The 23,191-nt window shown below is 52.1% G+C and overlaps 1 long non-coding RNA gene across 1 annotated transcript; it reads right to left on the bottom strand.

The window, feature by feature from the left end:
* Positions 1-12,289: 12,289 nt before the first annotated feature.
* On the bottom strand, positions 12,290-19,026 carry LOC110138671 (uncharacterized). The gene is made up of 3 exons (XR_002314254.2): positions 18,744-19,026; positions 18,482-18,558; positions 12,290-17,356 (listed from the first exon to the last, which is right to left on the bottom strand). It is a non-coding gene; the product is annotated as an uncharacterized lncRNA (long non-coding RNA).
* Between the last annotated feature and the right edge of the window lie 4,165 nt (positions 19,027-23,191).

Below are 23,191 nucleotides of genomic sequence, written 5' to 3'. Positions count from 1 at the left end.
TTCTTGGGGGCTGCAGTTTCTTCTCTTGAAAACTGAGCTGTGCGATTGCCTCTCTGCACAGTCAGATGCCGGGGCCCAAGGCAGAGCATGGACAGTTTCCGAAGGCAGGGAGTGGAGGAGCCTGGCCAAGCTCGGGTTTGGACCTGGGCTCAGAGGGCAGATCTTCCTGGCTCACCCCAAAGTGGCAATAAGCCAGGAGTCTCCCTGCCAAGAGGACCTCGCCTGGTGCGGGCGCCTTCCCCCAAAGCCAGTTCTCCCTCTGTCTGCCCTGTTAGGGCTTGAGCCTGGGTGGGGGGGGAACAAGTCCCTCATTGCATTTTCCCCGGTCAATCGGCCACCTGCGAGACGTCTTTGGAGCCTCAGAGTCCTTCTCCCACTGGAGTCTAGACTGGCGCCTCCTTGACCGGTGCCTGGACCCTCCACAAGCCTTTTCTTCCTCCAGCCCCGATGGGTGCAGGTGGAAGCGTTTCCCGGGCCCTCCCCACGCCAGCTTCTCCCTGCCCTTTCCCGCTGTTATTGCTTGTGTTGATTTGCATGCCATTTTGCTTGTTGTCTCCATAGCAACTACCAAATGGCCTAAGGATAATAGAGGGGCTCTAGGGGTGCTGGGGGAGCGCAACGACGAAGGATTTGACTTTTAAAAAATGAACACGGTGATTCCACTGCACGCTTGGCACAGGCTGGCAACCCCTCCCCAGGCTTTCCATCGCTCAGGCCCCCTGGTGTGCCTCGTCCCTGGTCCCTACCTTCCGAGGGGGAAGGGAGGCAGCATCCTGTAAAGAGCAGTGTCTCTGGCTCTAGAACAATGGAAAGAACAGAGCAAAGCAGAGTAGGCCAGGGATGGGGTGGGAGCACCCACCGAGGGCAGCCAGAACTCTGTGCAAGCGGCTCCATCTCATGATAAAAATCTCAGGTCAAGTCTCGTCTTTTCTTCACTGCCCGTTTTGCCTCTGGTTCTGCCACTTCCTTCCACCCTTTCCAGCCTCCTTTGTGCTTAAAAAAAAAAAAAAAACCCACAAAGCATTACTTCATGTCTTAGGGCCTAGCTTCTAGGTCCAGAATTCAGAAAAATAACCCTCTAATTCCTTACATGTGTCCAGCCCTGAGCTGTTTACAAAACGCATTCATGGCAGCAGACCTCAAGTCCCAGAGAGGCTGGAGGCAGGACTGGGGGATTGTCCTCATTTAAAGATGAGAAAGCAGAGGCTCGGGAGTTGGGGGCAGGCGGGCAGGGGTCGGGTAGAGGTGGGGCTAGCCTCCCCCAGGCCTGTGCATCTTGCCACAGGAAGCTGGAAATCCATTCCTTGTTTTGAATATTTTACATACCTCAGGGTAATTTCTCACTTCCCAGTCCCACAGCTCTGTGAGTCAAGGAGATCGACCCTGGACAGGGCTCCTGCCCCACCCCCAGCCCTGCTGTCCTCCGTCTCTGCGGGTGGCACTGATGCCACCTGGGGGCATGATGAGAGCGGCAGGCAGGGAGTGGAGAACGTGCTGGAAAAGAACAGAAGACAAAAACAAGCATTGCTTGAGGAGCGGGAATAAACCCATACAACGATCATTCCCTTAACAGATGCTGAAATGAGGCCCAGGGAGGCTAAGCAACTTTTTGAGCATATGTGTGCGTACATACACACAAAGACAGGCACACACACAGAGTTTCTGTTGGGACCATAAGTCATAAAAGGACAGACCCCACTTGATAAATGCCTTCCTCCTAGACTCCACCTGCCCATTCAGGAGACACAGATTCGATCCCTGGGTCGGGAAGGTCCCCTGGAGAAGAAAATTGACAACCCACTCCAGTATTCTTGCCTGGAGAATCCCATGGACAGTGGAGCCTGGTGGGCTACAGTCCACGGGGTTGCAAAAGAGTCGAACATGACTTAGTGACAAAACAGCAACCGTAACTATGTCCTCAAGCCCAGCAGCGCTTTGTTTAGCACAGGGGAGGGCACAATATGGCCTGCAGACCACATCCAGCCCTCTGCCTGTTTCTGTAAATGGTTGTTGGAGCACAGAATCTATAGTCCACGCCTGCTTTCATGCTATGAACGTAGAATTGACGAGTTGCAGCAGAGTCTATGTTCACAAATTCTAAACTATTATTTGTCCCTTTAAGTGAAGTAGCCCAACTGCTGGTATAGAGAACTGACCGCAGGAATGTTCTCAGGTTCATTTTTTTTCATTCCTATACAACTGGGTCACTTGTTGTCCAACTGCTGTCTGTCATTTACGATCTGGGGAGAGCCACTCATTTAAGAGACATTTCTGGAACCTCTGCTTTGTGCTAAGAACCAGAATAACCCAGGAAACACACAGAGGGGGCACAGCATCCTGCCCTCAGAGGGCTCACAGGATCCCGAGATGGCGACCACGGATGCAGGGTCCAATGGTGGAAAGATGGATGCTCCATTGCAGGCTGAGCCGCGGTGGGAAGGCGGGATACATGTGGAGTGTGAGGTGCTGGTGGCATAAGCAAGTGGGGGTGAACCCAGCAGCATTGCCTGCGTAAGGGTCCAGTGTGCGGAAGCCAGAGTGTGGGCTGGACACGCAGATGTGGGGGTCATTTCTATGTGGCTGGTGTGGTCGAGAATGACAACGTGCTGGAGAGATTATGCTGGGAGAAGGAAACTTTAAATGGGAAGCTCAAGGCGGGTCTTTCTGCAACACAAGCCGTGACACACAGCATTCACGATGATCTTCTCAGTAACCTGCCAGGAAGTAGAGCAAAGCCTCGAAACACCTTAGAAGTCTGACTCTGGACCTCAGGCTTGGCTAAGCGAATCAGACCGCCCTCCAGATTTCTGCACGTCCCTCCAGCACAGCCCTTGCCCCATAGAAGCAATGGTGACATGGTCACCGTGTACACCTCTGCTCCCTGCTCCTCGAGACTGAGGGACCGTCTCCTTCTGCTTGGCAACCCTGGGTCTCTGCACCACACCTGCTTCATACAGCGTGGGGGCTCAATAATGAAGCCTACATTGATTGGCAGTCTCAGCACAGGGTGTGTGTTCATTTCTTTTCCTAAGTTTCCATAAGAATAATGTACATGGATTTAGGCTGCAGTGAAAACAATTGTTAGGATGATTGCTGCAGGTTCAAGGTGCAACAGCTTGTAGTTCAGCCAACAGAATGTTCACTGATGTAGGCAAGGTCCCATATCTGCACTGTCCAGTATGGTAGCCACTGGCCACCTGTGGCTATCAAACACTTGAAATGTGATTAAAGCAACAGAGGAACTGCATTTGTACATTTTCTCTCATTGCAGCTGATTTAAAATAGCTACATGTGGCCAGAGGTTTCTGCACTGGACAGGACAGCTCTGGGGGCTGTTCTCACGTGTCAGGAGCTTCTAGCAGGGGCCCTGGGTCCGCTTCCTCCAGGAAGTACCTGGGATGTGCCGACTGTGGGGACAGAAGCCCCATGTGCTGAGCTGACAAGTGCAGGCAGGGGGAGGGTGAGTGAATTGCCCTCCAAACAGCTGGCTTTGCTCAAGGAGAGTTCCTGCTCCCCCACCTCCCACCGGTCCCCCCCGCCCTGAACTGGCACGTGGGCAATGTGTTGGACACTTGGCAACTGCAACCACTCTGCTTGCCAACTCCCACCCGCCGGCCTCCCTCCCTCCTTAATTAGCTCAGGGGCAGCAACTTCATTTCCCTTTGCCAAGATTAGGAGCCAGTATCCTGGCATGTGCCAACCCTGATGGAGTGGAGAGGAACCAGCCAGCACAGGCTGGGTACCTCCCCCTCGTTGGGGCAGCCTCCCCATCCCACCCTCGCGGCTCCCCCAGAAGCCCAGCCAAGCTCAGTCCCTGGGCTCAGAGATTTGCATCTCAGTTAAGAGGAGGGTTGTGCCTCCTCTGGGCTGTGCTGAGCGATGTCTCCATTCAGGGAAGGGGTCAGCCTGGGGGAGGGGCTGCATGGGGAAAGGATGGGAAGGGGATGGGCGCCAGCTGGGGCCCTCCAGTCTCTGATGAGCGTGGATGCATCCTGCAGGAGACGCTCAGGCTCCTCTCCAATTAATGAGGGGATCGATCCCCAGGTCTGGAAGATCCCCTGGAGCAGGAAATGGCAACCCACTCCAGGATTCTTGCCTGGAGAATTCCATGGACAGAGGAGCCTGGTGGGCTGCAGTCTATGGGGGTCACAAAGAGTTGGACACTAACACTTTCACCTCCTCACTTCATTGCTACCTGCACTGCCTGCCTAAACCTCCGTTGCCTCCATCCTGGGTCCTCCACTGAGGCATCTTGTCTTGGGCGCCTGCAGGGCTCATTCAAGGGGGTCAGTAGACACACAGATTTCCGGATCCCACACCCAGCTATTCCAGCCCCAAGATCAGGAACAAGGCCTGGGAATCTTAACAATCCCCCAAGGTGCTCCTGCAGCTGGAGGCCTAGGGCCACTCTGAGAGCCCTAGCTCTGAAACCTGGGGGGTTGGGGGGGCCCGGGCTGGAAGGGACCTGGCCTCCAGGGTACAGACAGGCAAACAGGAGAGAGGTGGAGCATGGCAGACAGCTGGAAGATACAGAAGAGGAAGCTGGGGTTCACTCTCCTCTCAGAGCCAGGACAAAGGGTCCTGAGGCCTAAGGTGCCCCAGGAGGGGGCCGTGTGGCTTCCCCCCCCCCCCCCACCCTGCTCAGGGAGGTGAGGAGCTGGTCTGGGCGGGAGGACGGTGGACCAAAGCCCCCTCAGGTCCCCGGCCCCTGCAGGTTAAGCAGGTCTGTGCTCGTTTCTCCTCAGAGATGCTGTCGAGAGGCCAGCTGATCCCGGCCTGATCCAACCTTCAGGTGACCCTTCCTGGCCCAGGCCCCGAAAGGACCCCGGAGGTCCTGCTGTGACGGGCAGGTGCACCCCAGGCAGGGACAGGGGGAGTGTGGACACAGACCATCGGAGGCAGGAGCGCGGGAAACCAGCGCGCCTCCAGAGCTCCTGCCTTCTGGCCCTCCCGACACCACTTCTATAGCTGCTCTCCCCTGAAATGCCCCCGCGTGGCTGTCTGCAGATGGGGCTGAGTAAATAAACCCCAGGAGTACCTGGCAAGTAGAAGGCTCTCTGCTGGTTGTGAAAAGCTAGGGAGGGCAGGGATGTGGGGCAGGAGGATGGGAGGGAGGGGGGATGTGAGCGAGCGGACAGAGAAGGGAGGGAGGAAGAGAGAAAGGAAGAGAAAAAGAAAGCATTTGTAAAATGCTGCTGGAAGAGCAGAAAAAATTACCCAACCGGAAACTAGAAGTCTCAACGTTTTGGTCTCAGCCCTCTCCTTAACTAGCAGTGTGACCTCCGCCCTCCTCCCCTGCAGGGGGCGAGGGGCTCTCTGCAGGCCTCGTGTGGGTGGGCCGAGGTGCCCTGACATCAGCTTTGACATCCTAGGATGGCAGCCTTCTCAGAACCACCGGGACCTTCTCCAGAAACGGATGGGTTTGTGGCATCTGGTTCCCTCCCAGGCTCCCTAGCGGGCCCGGGAGGAAGCCGCCGCCTCCCAACCCTGTGCAGGTGAGGCTCATCAATAATGACAGGGAAGGATGTCAGGCTGTGTCTGAAGCCACCCCGGGGCCCAGCAGCCTGCCGCGCGCTTTGTCATAAAGTATGTTGTCACCTGGGGAAGAATCATCACTGATGAAATATTTCAAGAGACAAAAACAAGAGGTGCATTGATTTTTCTGCGAGGTCAGACAACTTCTGGGAAGCCTCTTGGAACTCAGTTGTCATGGGGTCTCTCTCTGAACATCCATTTAGCCTGTGATGTCAGCGGCCTCTGACCCAGGTGGCCTCCCTTCCCTGAATACAGGCTGCTCTTTGTTGAGGCCAGCATCATCCTCTGCTCTCCCCGGACTCTGGACGGCACGGGTGACCCAGATCCAGGGAATAATTCCTCTCTGGACTCCCCCGAGGTCTGCACAGGTGGCTCAAGGACAGTCTCTGTTGATGAGCAAAGTTTGTCATTAGTTAAGTTAATGGCTCATGCAAAAGCACCTGCAGGGCTCCCCGACCGCCACCCCCATCTACAAAGCTGAAGCCAGAGCACTCTAACATGCAGGATAGTAACAGAAGAGCTGAGACTAAGTGAGGACAACAGATCAGGAGAAAATGGCCATTGTTTGTGACTCGTGGTTCCCAAGGGGAGTGGGGAAGCACACCAGGCCTTGCAGGGCCACATGGGGAAGCACCAGAGGCAGCGAGGAGAAACGTGGGTAAGAGTCTGGGTGGTGGTTTCTGTGGGAAGGTATGGGCAAGGCAGGGTGGGCAAGCTTATGGTTGGATAGCTTGAGTAATTTTAGCGGCTTCCCCTGGTTGTCTGGTCCCTGGCCCTGGGGTGATTAGGGCAGGTTGTTAGGAGCCCAGAGGGTGAGCGTCCTGTAGGTGGGTGGCAGAGTGGACTCTGGATTAGTTTGTTTGTATATAAAAACCACATTCAGATGAGTTGTTTGCAATCTCTAGGAACTGGCTAACCCTGGAAGGATGTCTCTCCAATAACAGCAAAGACCCAGGTGTCAAAGCATCAGAAATCGAGTCAATAAAAGATATGGTTCATACACAGAGCTGAAATGGCTTTCCCCTATTTGCAGATGGAAATAGGGATCTATACAGTATGGTGGAGACCTAAGCAGAGTTTCTAACCTTTTATCACAACTGGTCCCAAGAACAGAATGGAGGCTATAGGCAGGAGCTATCCAGTATGATACTCACAAGGAACATGTGACATACGACTAGTTATGTGCCATGTTATGTGCTATGTGTGCAGAATACACACTGGATTTGGAAGACCCAGTATGAATCGAGGATTGAAAATATTTCATTATCTGTTTTTATGGCAATTAAATATTGACATGATAATATATAGAATACACTGGGTTAAATTAAAATATACCAATACATTTCATTTTACTTCTTTCTTTTCACCGTATCTACTAGAAAGTGGAAAATAACTTAAAAGTGGCTCAATTTCCATTTCCATTGAACAGCACGGCCCTCAGCCTGCCTAGGGGAATAGACCCCAGTACACACAACACAGTCAAAATATAGTATTGAGAGATGTTATCCCAGGATCTGGTTTACTCTCCCAAGTTTGCTCTCTTTCCAGAGTCAAAAGGACCCTGGAGAAGGAATCAACCCAACATCACTGCACCCAATCCCTAGACACATGAATGACTATGTTGTAAGAATCCAGTCCTGAAAAACGGTGTTCTCTCTCTGGACCCCAGAACGTGGTTTTGAGTCCTTGGAGCCAGAAGCTCTTCTCGAGGCTTTACAACACATCTCCTCTTTGACTGAACGTGATTTCTTCTCTCCACATTTGATCTGCACTGGCCCTGGGGAAAGCTCAGTTCTCTCCCTCTGTGAGTCCTTGCTGCCCTGTGCTCAGTCGCTTCAGTCTTGTCTGACTCTTTGGGACCCCACGGACCATAGCCTGCCATGGGGTTTTTCTGGCAAGAATACCAGAGGGGTTTGCCATGCTCTCCTTCAGGGGATCTTCCTGACCTAGAGACCAAACCCTCTCCTGCATTGCAGTTGGATTCTTTACCTGCTGAGCCGTTGGAAAAGCCCTGTGAGTCCTTATGTGGTGGGAACTGGTCACTTGAAGGGTAAGCCCAGAGGGACTTCCCTGGTGATCCAGTGGCCAAGACTCAGCACTCCCAGTGAAGGGGGTCCAGGTTTGATCCCTGGTCAGGGAACTATTAATAGATCCCACATGCCACCACTAAAGGTGGAAGAGCCGTGTGGCAGCTAAGACTCGAAGCAGACAAATAAATAAATAAAACACATATTAAAAAAAAGTAAGCCAAAACTGTGAGCTCTGGTTCCATGGCTGCCACTGACCAGTTGCTGGACTTGGAGCAAGTCACTCTCTCCACCTCAGCCGACCCTTGGTAAGTGACCATGATAAGCCCTCTGTGGTATAATGAAGACTTTATCTTGGTCTTTGTCCCCAGTTCCCGGCACAGAACTTCAAAAACTCTTAGAATTTTCTGAGTGAAAGAAGAGTCTCTATTGCTAGTGAGATGACCCACGGCAAGTTCTCGATGGCTTCAAGATGGGGAACTGGTCACCAGAACGATCAAGCACAGAATTAGAGGGTTGGAACTTTGGGCCCCTCCCCTTTCCGAGGGAGGGGATGCTGGGGACTGAGTTCATCCTTGCAGTCAGTGATGCCATCAGCCACATGTGTGTAATGAAACCCAATAAAAACTCTGGACTCCAAGCTTTTATTTATTCTGGATATTAATCCCTTATCAGATACATGGTTTGCAAAAATTTTCTTCCATTCTGTACTTTTTTACTCTGTCAATAGCATCTTTTGATACCCCAGCGCTTTCAATTTTCATGAAGTTCCGAAGTCCAACTTGTCTATTTCTCCTTTGCTGTCCATGCCCCTGGCATCATAAGAAATCATTGCCAAATTCAATGCCACAGAGTTTTTACCCTATGTTTTCTTGTAAGGGTTTTATAGGTTTAACTTAACTTTTGGGATCTCTGATCCATTTTGAGTTAATTTTTGTATGTGGTGTTAGAACTGTCACTGGCCTTGACAACCTTGTCAAGATTGTTTGTGTGTGTGTGTGTGTGTGTCTATTTCTAGGGTCTCTGCTCTATTCTATTGGTCTCAATGTCTGTCTTTATGTCAGCATGCTGTTTTGATCACTGTAGCTTTGTAAAGTGAGTTTTGAAGCTCCTGGTGCTTCCTGGTTGGTGAGCACAAGGCCACACCAGGAGTATGATGCCTCCTGATTCCACAGAGAGAGGGCTGGAAAGTTGTGTATCCAGTACTCTCCCAGGTCTTGCCCTGTGAGTAGTAGCCTTTACAATAAAACTGTAACAAAAAATATAGCACTATCCTGAGTTCTATGCGTCATGTTAGAGAATTGCCAAACCTGAGGCAGTCATAAGATAAAGCCATCTGGTCAGAAATGAGGGTGGCCTGGGGACCCCTGGCTGGCCTCTGACATGGGAGAAGCCTGTGAAGGACTCAGTCCTTCATTTGTGGAGTCTGACAATAAGTTGGCGTAAGTCATGTCATACTTGAGTTAGAGTCCATCCAGCTGGGATGGAAACAAAATACTCCTGATGAAGTGTTGCAAAGTTTAAATGGAGTAATAAGTGTAAAATGTCAGCCCTGTGCCCTGCCCACACCAAGAACTTTGCACATGGCAGCTCTCACGTTTGATTGCTTTAACAAAGTCTTCTGTTTCTGCCAATGTACGGAAGGCTGAACAGTAAGACCAGTCCTGGCTTCTAAACGGCCACAGAGCCTCGAGGGGACCACGTCACCTCTTAGTCCTCTGTTTCCTTGGCTGTAGCATGAAGATACCAGCCAAAATCACTTCTAAGCTCCCCTCGGGCTCCAAAATCTATGAACAGGCATGCCAAATTTTACCGCCAAGTGTGCTTTTAAATCTCAGAAATATAACATTCTATGGTACTCTGGGCTTCCTCGTTAATAAAGAACTTCAGGTCAAGAAAGAGATCCGTTGTCATGGGCGACCGTGACTGCACAGCCGTGTGCACCCCCCTTCTGAAGCTGATGCTGATGCTCTAACCGCACGAGGCCAAAGCTTGGCCGTCCTCCAGGTTGAGAAGCCCCCAAATTGCAGGCAAAGCACCTGGAAAATCCAATGTTCCAGAGGGAGCTCCTTGCTCACATGGGAAAGTGTCTGTTCTCCCGAACTGGAGATAACGAGGCACCCACACAGCGGGACTGGAGCCTGGCTCTTTGGGGGCTCATATAGACGTCCACCGGGGGGCTAGCATGATTTTAAAACACCGTGAAAATCAACCAAGACTGAATTGGTCTCTGCTGAGTGTGTTAAATGTGTTTCATAGCATTCTGATCCATTTAAGACCGTAACTGTGAGCCATTCAGATGCAGGAGGCCTACGTGACCCTGTGAAGTCCTGTCTCTCAGGGTCACTCCAAGCACCCCCTCCCCACCCTCCCGTTCCCTGCTGCCCTGTTTTGCTGCCACCCACACGGCAGACCTGCCACTTGCTCTCATCTGACCCCCTGGGCCAATGCCTCTAAGTCTTCTTTGCTTCAGACTCAGGCTCAAGCTTTACATGGGGTCCACTTTCCTGCACAGCTGACCTGGGGTGTCACACTCCTCACCGTGGAAGAGAGGATGACCACCAGGCAGTGGGGCCTCCCTCCATCCCAGAAGGTGTAGTGGGGATGGAACAGTGGTTGTGTCCGCTGGTGACTATCCTGGATCCCCAGAACCACATGGATGCAGATTGATACCGTGTTCGTGCTCCAAGGATCTGATGCATCTTCTGGAAAAAAGAAAAAAGGAACACTTTGCTTACCAATGAGGAAGGGGCTGGAATGGCCTGGCCTCAGCTTACATCTTCTATGTGGGCAGGTGTGCATTCCTGAGTCCCCAAGACTATCTTCAGGTCCAGGAATTCACTAGAAAATCTCACAGAACTCAGCAAAGCCATTGGATTCCCATGAGCACAGTCCATCCCAGGGAGAGTACGCAGATAAATGTCAGCAATGGAAAGAGGTGCCCAGGGAAGCATCCAGGTGAGACCAGGCCTGAGTGTCCAGATTCCTCTCCTAGTGGAGTCCTGTGGACGGCCTCCAATCCTTTCAGAACCATGTTCGACAGCGCTCACCAAGTGGGGATGCTCACCTGAGCCCTGGGGTCCAGAGGATTCACTGGGAACTGACCATATAGACCTCACTGACTGTGCACATGGTTGACCTTTGTCTGCATCCCCACAAGAGGTCAAACTGATAGAGCGTTGGCCCGAGAACACCTCCGTAAACCACACTGTCAGCACAGACTATCCAGTGTGGTCCAAGGCCCCCAGGTAAACAAAGAGCCTCCCAACAGCTTTGTGGGAAACAGATGATGGCTCTTGTCTCCAGGTACCAGACAGCTCCCAAAGGTTACGTACGTCACCTGCCCAGGGCCTCACACTTACTATGCAGTCAACCCTGATGCTCCTTCTAAAGATCCCCTCCCTCCCCTTAGCTTCTAGGCATCTCTCTGCCCCCAGCCCGCAAAACCCCTTCCCCACTTTCTCTGTCCTTACCTTCCCTCCATAGAGAATTTAATCATTCCAGCCCCTCCACCTGCATGACTAGACCTCTCGAGAGCTGACTCTGCACTTCCCTGCCCGTGCTCAGCGGTATCACGTTGGCAGTGAGGGTATTTACATCGTGGATCTTGACAGAGGCCCGGTGTCCACCCCCACCCTGTGTCCAGTTCGCTTTACCCCACCCCATCCTCTACTGCACGCTGGTTCCAGTCAGAACCTGGAGCTTTTGTCTCTTGGAGACAAATGTGCCTTTTCGTGGAGTCCCTTGGAGTAAGGACTGGGCCAGACTGTCTGGAAAGGTAGGCCTGCTGGCTGGAGGTGCAGAGAGCCTCCCTGGGAAAGGGAGGGAGGCAGGAGCCAGGAGTTTAACCGTGATGAGCCCTCCGGCTCATCTTCTCCCGGTCGAGCCTCCTTCACAGCCTCCTTGTAAATGCCAGTCAAACCTTACGATTTGCCTCTCATTATTCAGCGAGGAGGAGGCAGATTAAAAATACATGATGGCATCCTCCAGGTCGGATCGCTCAGAGTGGTGAGGGTGTTTATCAAGGGTCCTTGTTCCCGCTTCGATGCCTGGGATGTGAGGCCAGGCCCCCCTCCCTCCTGGCCCCCTCGGCCTCCCCGGACCTCATGCCAGCATCTGCCGTCTGGGAAACGAAGGCCCGGCTCCTGCCAACAGAGGCAAGGCCTTTGTGCTTTATTGAAAGAGACGGGGTTTATTTTCATTTTCCTTTGCCTCCTATGCTTTGAGATTCCCTAAAGCCAGGGGACTCGGGAATAAGAAGAGAAACCAGATCCCCCATCAGAGTGGCTTTCTGGCTAATTGCCTCGGCCAGGATTTGCTGCGCGTCCTTTCCTGCTTTGAAATCTGCTTTCTCATTAAGCCTTATTGATCCTCGGGTAGGACAATTCCCAGCTCCCCTACCCTTTTATTTTAGGGACACTTCTAGAAATCTCACGCTTCCTTCCAACAGAGGATCTGTGCAGGGGGTTGGCGATGCCTCAGGATGGCCTGGCCACATCGACTCTGTTCCCATCCTGGGCTCACCTTTGCCCCCAGCCCCTGCTCAGGCCCCCCTGACTGATGGACCCAGCGCGGCTTTGCCCAGAAGACACCAGGAGGTGGAAAAAAGACCTTCTGTGCGCCAGGCCGGGGGCTCCTGGAGAAGGTGTGGGTGGGTGGGTAGTTCTAGAACAGGGTTTCAGGACCATATATCCTTCTACCCATCAATGTGCTGGAGCCACTCACACAGACTTGGAAGCGCCAATTCCGCATGTCCCTCTCCAATTCCACGTTTAATGACATCATGATGACAGTTTGCAACGGGCTGAGGTGGGAGTAATTACATCACAGAAATTGGCAGACATCCCCACCCCCGAGGCTTGTGTGTTTCCAGAGAGCCAGTTGTTGGGCATTGACCAGCATGCAGCCTCACTCCTGTACGTCGCTTCTCCCCACCCTGGGGCATAACCCACCTGCCAGGCACATCTGCATGGAAGCAACAGGGTAGAAACGACAGGAGATGAGCTGGAGCTGGAGCCAGGAAAGGCCTGTGGGTGCATCTGCTTCTCTAGGTAACAGAGCTGGGACTTAAACGCTCCTAACTGGTAAACAGGCTTCTCTGTTCACCCGAACTGATGTGAACAGGGTCTCCAGAGTAAGGCTACATTACAACCTCACCCCCAGTGCCATGCAGAGGCCCCCAGGGGGAGAGACAGAGAAGAGAGGTGAGGCCACAGAGAGAGGGGTCTCCCCTCTTTGACCACAGATTTTGGACTGTCTTCCTTCCCCAGGAGGAGGGTTTTAGAGCAGTGAAGTAGGGGCTGTGTTGGGACACCAGGTCCGAGAGTTTCCACCTGGGAACATAGATAAAGAATTCAGGACCTGTTAGTCCCAGTTTGGTCTTGCCCATCTTGGGAAGCTGAGAGAGGTCCCAGCAGAGGAGATCGGGGCACGCCCAGTAAGCAGACCAGAACGGAAAGTCATCTGGGCATCAGGCCCCCAAAAGGAACAGGTCTCTATCCCCTCCAGTCATGCTGACCTGCAGATCACCCCAGAGCTGTGAATCACTTGTGGCTCCTGGGACACAGTGGCCCAAATGGGAGACCTGCCCCCAGTCCATCCCAGTTAAAGGGAGGCTTTGGGCTGGCTCCCAGGAGGGAACAGCCTCCCCACACTGGTGAAGGTTCCAACCTCCTCCACCTGTCCCGCTTCAAATCAAAGGGACCCTGAAGTTCGATGGTGGGGAGCACACTACCTGTTTTGAAACAGAGACTCTGACTCTGCTCAAGGGATATTTCCAATTGCCTCCAGCCTCCCTACAAGCTTTCTCTCTTTGCTAAATTACCACATTCCCAGATGGGTACTGAGGGTATCCCTGCCGGAAAGCCCAAATGTCAACCCTCTTTGCAAACTCTGAGCCCCATAATTGGTTTGGAAATACTGAGTGAATAGCTCAAAAGGCTTTGGGGGGATTAGTGTCAAATACCGAGTCCCCTTGATGGCACGGGGAGTGCCGTGTGGGCACAGGTGGTGGCAGGCACTGTTCATGTCAGCCCCCGGCACAGAAACATCATTAGGATTCAGATTCGGACACGCAGCTTCCAACCCCAGAGTAGCCCACGGAGCCAACGGATGCCGCGGGCATCTTGCAGCTGCACCCTCTCCTTTCCTGGGAGGGCTTGGAACAGCGCCAGAGTCTGAGACTCACCCAGCGCCAGGGCAGGCCACACCTCCACCTGCTTCTGAGTGGCACTGGACAGGAGTTGCCTTGGCCCAAAGAGTATTCCCTGAATTGAGTGGCTGTAAGCAACTCAAGGGCAAGGTCCTTTCTCCCCCTAGACCAGGGTCCATGCATGCCAGAGAAGAGCGCTCATTCAGGTCAGAGGCAAATCAAGTCACCATTTGGAGCCTTGGTTTGTGAAATGAGAGGACTTCCAGTGAGTCATGAGAATCAGATGATTCCTTCAGGTCACTTCAGTTCAGCCGCTCAGTCGTGTCCAACTTTTTGCAACCCCGTGGACTGCAGCACACCAGGCCTCCCTGTCTATCACCAACCCCCAGAGTTTACTCAAACTCATGTCCATCAAGTCAGTGATGTCATCCAACCATCTCATCCTCTGTCGTCTCCTTCTCCTGTCTTTCCCAGCATCAGGGTCTTTTCCAAGGTCAGTTCTTTGCATCAAGTAGCCAAAGTATTAGAGTTTCAGCTTCAGCATCAGTCCTTCCAATGAATATTCAGAACTGATTTCCTTTAGGATTGGCCAGTTGGATCTCCCTGCTGTCCAAGGGACTCTCAAGAGTCTCCTCCAACACCAGATCAAAAGCATCAATTCTTCGGCGCTCAGCTTTCTTTATAGTGCAACTCTCACAATATTGTAAAGTAATTAGCCTCCAATTAAAATAAATAAATTTATATTTAAAAAAATAGTGCAATTCTCACATCCATACCTTGACTACTGGAAAAACCATAGCTTTGACTAAGTGGACCTTTGTTGGCAAAGTATGTCTCTGCTTTTTAATATGCTGTCTAGGTTGCTCATAGCTTTTCTTCCAGGGAGCAAGTATCTTTTAATTTCAAGGTTGCAGTCATCATCATGATTCCTTAGACCTCCCAAATCACCCATGCAAAGACGGATTCTATAATAGATTTTTCCTGACGTCCCATGCTGAGTCACCCCATGAGTCCATGAGTCACCCCATGATCCCTCAGGGTGTGTGGTCTCTCTCTGCAGCGAGTAATAAATCCAACTTATTCAGCTGCAAGTGTATGCTGGTAGTCTTTGGCTGGAAGACATGGAGCTTAGCTGCATTTCAAGTGTTCAATAATCACATGTGGCTAGTGGCTACCATACAGCACAGATATAGAACAATTCCATCACTGCAGAAAGTTCTATTGGCAGCACTGGTTCACAATATCTGATTCCAAATTCCTGTTCTGTAGGTAACCAGCTGTGTGAGTTTGACTCATCTTGAATCCTCTCTAAGCTACAGTTTTCTCCCCTGTAAAATGGGATTAACAATCATGATTATGAGGACTAAATGAGAAAACACGTACTGAACACCTAACATTATGCCTGCCATGGTGGTTTAAAAATATGTCCTCAGATTCTTTGATACCCCTCGCATCAAGAAGTAGGGTTTAATTTCTCTCTTCTTGATTGTGGCTTGAACTTAGTGACTTACTTTGGTTTTGGTTTTTGTTGTTGTGTTTTTTTTTTTCTGACTGCCTGCATGGCTTGTGGGATCTTAGTTCCCCAACCAGGGATCTAATCTGGGTCCCTGGCAGGGAGAACGCCAAGTCCTAAGCACTGGACCACCAGGGAATTCCCTAGTGTCTCCCTTCCAGTGAATACGGTATGGAAGAGGTAACAGTGGGTCACTTGCAAAATCTTATCATAAAAGGATTGTGGCTTCCTCTTTGTCCTCATCTTAAATCACTCCCACTGGGGGAGCTGGCTGCCATGTTGTTAGGACTCTCAAGCAGCCCTCTAGAGAGGTCCACATAGTGGGAAACAAGGTCTCCAACCAACAGCCTGCTCTTAGGAGCAGCTCCTTCTGCCCCCATTAAAGCTTTCACTGATGTAGCCTTGGCTGACAGCTGGACCACGTCCTCCTGAAAAATCCTGGACCAGGACCACTCAGCTAATCTGCTCTCAGATTCCTGACCCCCCAGAAACTGTGTGAGATGATAAATATTTTTTATTTAGAGCCACTAAGGTTTGAGATAATCTGTTACACAGCAGTAGATAACTAATACGCATGGCCTATGGTGGTGCTTAATTCATGTTAGCCATTCATTCTAGCCAACTGGTCACACAGTTGGCCTACAGGGAAAGAACCCAGGTCGGCTAGCTCCAGCAGAACAGTCTACCCAACCCTCCTCCTTATTATCGATGAAGAAATTGGTCCTCGGGCCTTGGATGTCAATCTGTGAGTATGGTCAGTACAGCCACTCCAAGTGTGGCCAGCCAAGAAATGAGTGGGTGCTGGCAAGTGGGGGATCTGGGTGTCCAGGACCAGCCCTCCTTAGGGGGCTCCCTCCAGCCCGAGAGGGCCTTTCCATCAGGACCTCAAAGTCTCCCTGTGTCCACACTTCAGCCCTGAGCCCGTAGGAGTCTACCCAGGAGCATGTGAGTGAATTCACACTTTGCAAGGAGAGGAGCTCTGAGGCTGGAAGGGGAAAGAGAGGCCCAGTGCTCACCAGCTGTTCCTTAGCCCTGTCCTCCCAGAATTTCACTTGCCCCAGACCAGTCTCAGGCCTCATCATCCATGTGCCCCCCACCCCACTATGTAGGACATCGCCAAGTCCGGGCAGATGGGCAATCAGAGACCACGTGCCCTGCCCTACATCACTCAGGGACCTCTGCGGCTCAGGACGGGCAGAATTCCCCAGGACCTCTCCTTGCCCCACTGAGCAAGGGCCCCAGAGAGAAGAAGACAAAATGTGAGAGGTAAGAAGACAGATGGGACCCGTATGGCCCTTCGCCCTCATTCCTGGAGAGCTGTAGTGTGTCATTTCAGAACCGTGTGTGAGCATCCTTAGTTCTCGCTCTGAGTCCAGGGCCCGGGGAGGGAGGGTGATCTTGCCAGCAAGCACTTAACAAATTGGCCTGAAATGCCCCATCCCTGGCTCCCAGACCTTCAGACGCCCAGCCCAGCGAGAGTGAGGAGCAGAAAGCCCAGAACACAGGCAAGTGAGCTAATTGAAGGTTGAACTCGGCCCTCAAAGGCAGAGATCATCCTCTCGGGTGAGTGCAGTCTGGAGGTGGCTGCCGCCTCCACCGGCCCCCCTCCCCTAATGGCTATGCAAAGCAGGGGGCTCCCTCTTTTTCTGAGTAAGTGAAAGTAAGCCTACACCGGGGTTAACAATATATATTTATGAGATGTCGCCAGCTGCTTCTCTGTTTTCGCATGTGTTTGTTAATGAAAGGTAACCTGAGGGTCAGGTTATTATGTAAATAATGGCTGGGGGGGTGGAGGTGGCACCCCCCTACCCGCCCCCCCACCAGCCATGAGTCCTCTCTCTATAGCTTTCAGGAGTCACTAATGAATATTGGATCTTGTCATTTGCTGGGCACTCAGGCCTCTCTCCTAAGCAGAAGGATGGAAAAGACAGGCTTATCTCCATTTGGGCTCAAACCAGCCACTTCTCCCTCCACTCCAGCAGGACCACAGTGAATTCAAATTCTTCTGACTCCTCCTCCCCGCTGCAGGGAATGATGGCTGCAGGGCCTTCAGGCTGCTTGGGTCTGCAGTGTGAAAAATCACAAACCATCTTCACTGACCGGGTCCTGAAATCATCAGCCTAGGCCTCCCTAGAAAATTAGAAAGACAAAGGTTCTCCAGACAGAAGGAGTGGACAGAGGTGGGCAGGGGGACAGGTGGAGCCCCCAGAACCTGCTGGAAGCTGGGCCTGGTGATGGGAGTGGGCCCTGGATACCCGTAGCCCACCCTAAGAAGGGACAGCCAGTCTCCCTGCCAAGCATCCTGCAGTCAGGAACAGCAGCGCAATGCCAGGCCTTGGGGAGGGAAGCGACGTCCATGCATGTTTGATGGGGACAGAGACACAAGCTGGGCGTCCAGGAGAAGCTGTGCAGAGATTGATGTATCAGGGTGGTCGGCCCGCCTGCCTTCAAGGGCTCCCGTCATCTCCTAGCAGCCTGAAGGCAGTTAGCCTGGCTGGTATTTTTCCCACCATGGTGCTGGAGGAGGCAGCTGGCCCTGCCGGCCGAGGGGCCTTCCTGCCCTGCCCTGCCCTTGTATTGTCTGCCTGGAGTTCATTCAGGGCTCTGGGTGATGGATCAGGGCCACCGGTGTCTCTGCCAACGAGATGCTACGTCTCCCCAGAACTCCCTGGGTAAATAAAAGCCGAATATCAATAATGTGCCTGCACTGCTCTCCAGCTCTGCCTCTGACTAGAGAGAACATGCTGCAATGGTTGATTAAAAATAAATAAAATTAGGCGATCCTAGCTCCTCCAAACAGAAAGACAGGGCTCCCCTCTCTCTGCACCGCTGAGATAAAGCAGCCAGCACACCAGGAGCTCTGGGAGGCGGCGGGCGCTGGCTGCACAGTTGCTGGTATGATTTACATGCACGCAGGCCTGGAGCAGAGAGAGACATTTTTAACCTGTAATTGTCATGGAGATGGGGTCCTTGAGTATCAGAGGACCATCTCTCCAGAGAAAAATGGGTGCTCCGGTCTCTTCTGCCAGGAGCAGAGGTGACGAAAGCAGGTATTCCGGGGTGACATACAGGGACTGCCCAGGGAGACCAGGGTGTCAGGGACACAAATGAGCCCAGCCTGGCCTTCCTCTGTCCCTTCTTGGACCTGGTGAAAAGCACACCTTCCCCACCACACCCTCCACCCCAGCCTCCAAGACTGGAAGCCCCTCCACCTCCACTTTCTCCAAACCTGGGTGGGGTGGGGGGGCACCTCACCTCTTCGAGCAGGTACCTGGCTCTCCTGGGTGGCTGTGGTCACCGCTGAGATGGAGACACCCAAAGGAAGCAGCTTCCTTCTTGTGTAATGACAATGTGAAGAGAAAACAGTACTGATGGCTGACATTTATCAACTTTGCTGCATTCCTGCATTTAACCCCAGCCCCCACCCCTAATGCAGGCCCTGGGGGCTCAGCCACTTGTCAGTGAGGGGTCCAGGATCCAGGGCTGACAAGCAGGAAACGGGCTTCTGGACTCATACCTGTCTTCCACCAAAGACTGTGCTTGGGACCAGCCAGGCTGTAAGCTCTGAGAAAGGGGCTGAGCATCCAGAAGACGCCCAATCAATGCTCCTTGAACGAGATATTTCATATCCAGCTGCTGCATGGGCTTTGTCAGCAAGCGTCCTGCTCTAGATGACATGCCACCCACTCTGCTTCGTTTCCACCTCGTGGCTGCCGATCCCGCCTCCATGTCTTCTCATCCTGGGAAGGTCTGCTTCTTCCCTGCAATATGCCGTGTGGGCTGGGACAGGGCCCTCCGCCTGGCTGGGCTCAGCCTTCCCATCTGTAAGACGAACAGGCTGTATTATGCAGAGTGAAAGGAGCCAGATACTAAAGGTCACACCGTGTACAGCTCCATTTATATGAAGCGCTCGAACAGGCACCTCAGTAGAGAAAGAAAGCAGACACAAGTGTGCAAAGGCTGGGAGTCGGGGCCCGCAGAGGGGATAGGGAGCGACTGCTAATGGGTACAGGGTCTCTCTCTAGGGGGATGGAAATGCTTCAGAACTGTTTGAAGAGAATGGATATACAACACCATGAATGAGCTAAATGACCCTGAATTGTGTACCTTGAAATGGTTCATTTTCGGGACTTCCCTGGTAGTTCAGTGGTTAAGACTCCACTCTCCCAATGCAAGGGGCTTGGGTTCCATCCCTGGTTGTGGAACTAAGATCCCCGAAGTCATGAGGCGTGACCAAAAGCAAATAAAGTAATTTCTGGATGCTGTAAAAAATGGTTAATTTTCTGTTACGTGATTTTCACTTCCATATAAGAAAGAAGAGAGGGGGTTGAGGGAGACAGTCCCTTAAGCCCCTCCCAGGTATAATCTTCCATGCTTTATTATTTTGTGTGGTCCTGTCACTGCTCCCCTTCCTCGGCCAGACACCCCCTCGACATCCTAATGGTGCCCTACTCAAACAACTGATCCTAACACCCCAGTTACAGAGGTTCCCATATGAATCAAGGTCAGAAAACCCATGACTCAAGGTAAAAGCGGGCCAGGAAGAGGGCACACTCCAGAATGTCAGAGGAGGTGGTGATTTGACAACACCATGAAATGAAGGATGCTGGCTCTGCTGGGCAGAGTGGCATCTGGGAGGGGTCAGGGCAGGTTTGGGGGGGCTGTCTATGCAGCTGAAAAGCAGGAGAAGCCTTTGGAAATGAGGGATGAGGGCCCCAAGCAGGGGGCAGGGACAAAAGTGGAGGCCACAACAGATACACTCCCTGGAGCCTGGGGAGGGAGTCGAAAACACCCTAAACATTGCATTGTGGGTCTTTCTATCGCACCTGGGATTCTTTGTGGAAAAGCGTGACATTTTCCTTAGAAGTTTCGTGCTCTGTCCCTAGGCAGCCCTGATTCCCCCCAGTGGCCACTCATGCATTAGGGACACAATTCTTGGATGGACATTTATATCGTGTGATTTGTCCAGAGACGCTTCACGGAAGGAGCTCGTGGCTCTCTTCTGTGACCCAGACCTTCAGACATGGGAAATGTATCCTCAACCAGCCCCCATTTCCCTTTAAAACAGGTCAGTAGCGTGTGGGTGAGGAGCCAGCGCTCCACTCCGCAGTCTTCACCCCAGATGCCTCTGGAGCCAGGGCAGGGGGGTCCGTGAGCCTCGGCGAAAGTCAGGGGCACTCACTCTGCCCACCACACCTGCCCCCACCTGTCCGGCCACAGAGGGGGCTGCGCTGTGGGTTCTGTTTGTTCTAAGATACTCATTGTCCTTTTCTTCTCTGATGAAGCAACCAACACAGAGAGTAGCAGACAATTTAGATCTTTTAGAAAAACACGAAGAAGAAAATTAAAATCCCCTCTGGTTCCACCCTTGAGCACTTCGGGGAGCATCCCTACAGGCAGATGTCACTGGCTTCACGGGCACACAAAGAATCTCTGTGTCTAGGGATTTCCAAGGGCCCCACCCCCACCCCCACAGCTCATCCCCAGGAAACTGCCAACTGGGAGACCTGGTTTCCACCTTTTTCCAGAAACAGCCATAAGTTTTCAACTCCATTGTTTCATCTCGGGGGAGCCTAGATGAGATGGGGTGCCATCTTCCATGGGTTTGAGGAAGGCACAGAGAAGCGTGTAAGAGACGAGGCAGGACAACTTATGAATAATCAGCCTGACGGCTCCCCGCTCTCCCTTCTTCTGTTTTACATGGAAACAGACACAGCTTCCTGGGCTTGAAATTGGATCTGCCAGGGCCTCTCAGAAAGCACAGGTGAGCAGGGACTCAGGCACATAAATAATGAGCAGAACAGGGATTTGCTGATGATGGAGAGCCCTTCGGAGAAGAAAAACAGCGAAAACCAGAAGGAACCCGCGTCTGCCCGGCAATACAGATGATGAGCGTAAGTGGAGTGGACATGTCATTAACATCACCTTGGCAAAATAATTACATGCAAAGGGAACCCATCAGCAAAAATGAAAACCAGGTAAGAGCTTTGCCGTGCATGGTTTCAGAAAGCGTTGTGGGTTTCCCAAACCCACTGGTGCTATGCTCTGATTCCTGGACAGACCCTGAGAGGGGATGGGATGTGCTGAGGGTTCGCCCCAGCAGGTGAACAAACAGCATGACCTTGGGAACCTAGAGACCTGTGTGGTTTGGGACTAGTTACTAAACTTCTCTGAGCATTGGTTTACTCATCTGTAGTGTGTGTTTACCTCAAAGTGTTGTGAGCATCGGAAATTGCCTTGGGCATTTGGCTGGAAGGAATGAAAAGCTTGAAAGGGGTACCTCTACCAACAATAACCATGATATAAAGGCTTTCTTTTTTTTATAACCTGCTTTGAAGGAGCTCAAAATCCTGCCATGTGTATTGCTGACATCCCTGACCTTCCATTGCCACGCAGTTCACAGCCTGCAGGGCCATGTTCTACACCAAAGACCAAACATGCTAGGCACTCTCAGGGTCTGTCCAGGGTCTGGGAAGGATGCCCCTTGCTTTTCTACTGATTTCTTTGCCCAGAGTCTGCACTGGGCTCGGAACGCGGCCACCGCCTTTCTCTCTTGCTATTCCATCCTCCATAAATTAATACTTTTCTCTCCTTTTGTCTGCTCAAAAACTGAAAAAACTTCAAAACCCAGTATATATGTCATCTGTGCAGTAAAGTCTTCTTTGCTTCCCACCATCCAGGGAGGTGGATGGCATTTCTAGGCCTCCATGTCCTCCCCACTTGCTGGATGTGTGCATTATAACTGCGGGAGCAAGAATGCAATTTCTGTGAAGACAGGGGCCATGATCCAGCCATCATTCTCACCCCAACACCCAGCACCATCCTGACACATGAGCAAAGCTTGGTAAATATTTGTGACATCCGCATATACATGCATGGATGAACAGAGGATGGATGGGTGGATGGATGGATGAAGGATGGCTAGAAGATGGATAGATGGGTATGTGACTGCACCCACCAGAGAGAGTTAGTTTCTAGCTTTGGCAGCCCAGTGTCAGCAAATGGGAGTAGGTCATCCCAGCTCGAGGAGGCCCAAGAACATTTGGGAGCCTCTTCCTCCCCATGCACTTTTCTCCACTCCCTTGGAGACCTTGGAAACTCACTTGACAACAACCCAGAGGGAGCTTGTGTCTTCAGGCAGCAGCTTTTACAATCCTTCTCCCATCATCAGAGCCTGCAAATAAAATAGTAGCTATGCCTTGCAACCTTAGAGGATCAAAGGCACCTAGAGAAAAGAAAAATCAAATTACCTTGAAAGGCAACAGGCCCTGGAAAAAACATGGCTTTCGGAACTGAAAGCAGGAAGACAGGAGCCCAGTGCCCCCACCCCTCCTCTCCCACCACCCCACCAGCTGCTGGCGGTTTTCAGCAGGGATTGCAAACTGGTGGGGAAGGAGAAGCCAGTCCACACAGGGCTTTGTTTTGCCCCGTGGTTGCGCTCAGTCCTTCAGTTTTGTCTGACTCTTTGTGATTCCACGGACTATAGCCCAGCAGGCTCCTCTGTCCATGGGGCTCTCCAGGTATGAACACTGAAGTGTGGTGCCATTTCCTCCTCCAGGGGATCTTCCTGACCCAGGGATCGAACCCGAGTCTCCTGAGTCTCCTGCATTGGCAGGCAGATTCTTTACCACTTGCATCACCTGGTTTTGCCCTAAGATCCTTTTCAATTTAAAGTTTGGGGTGCCAACATTTAACATACACTTTCATGGAAAAACCCAGCTTATGTGTCAGCTCCTCTAGAGAAACCAGCTGCTCTGGGTGACCCCAGCTCTCTCCGCATGACAGCCATAATCTGGAGCAGTCCAGTCTCTGCCTCGGACGTGACATTCTCCAGTAACCCTGGGCCCACCCCCCTACCTGCCTGGCCGCCTTTTCTATTCACGGGGGACCCTGATGCTTCCCCTCAAGTGCACATTCCCGCAGCTCCCAAATGCCCAGGGTTCAGAGGGCTCTTCCTGGCCTTTC

Source organism: Odocoileus virginianus, chromosome 17, assembly GCF_023699985.2.
Source record: "Odocoileus virginianus isolate 20LAN1187 ecotype Illinois chromosome 17, Ovbor_1.2, whole genome shotgun sequence".
Taxonomy (NCBI): domain Eukaryota; kingdom Metazoa; phylum Chordata; class Mammalia; order Artiodactyla; family Cervidae; genus Odocoileus; species Odocoileus virginianus.
Note: the sequence above shows the minus strand (reverse complement) of the source record. Positions and strands in the feature narration are given on the sequence as shown.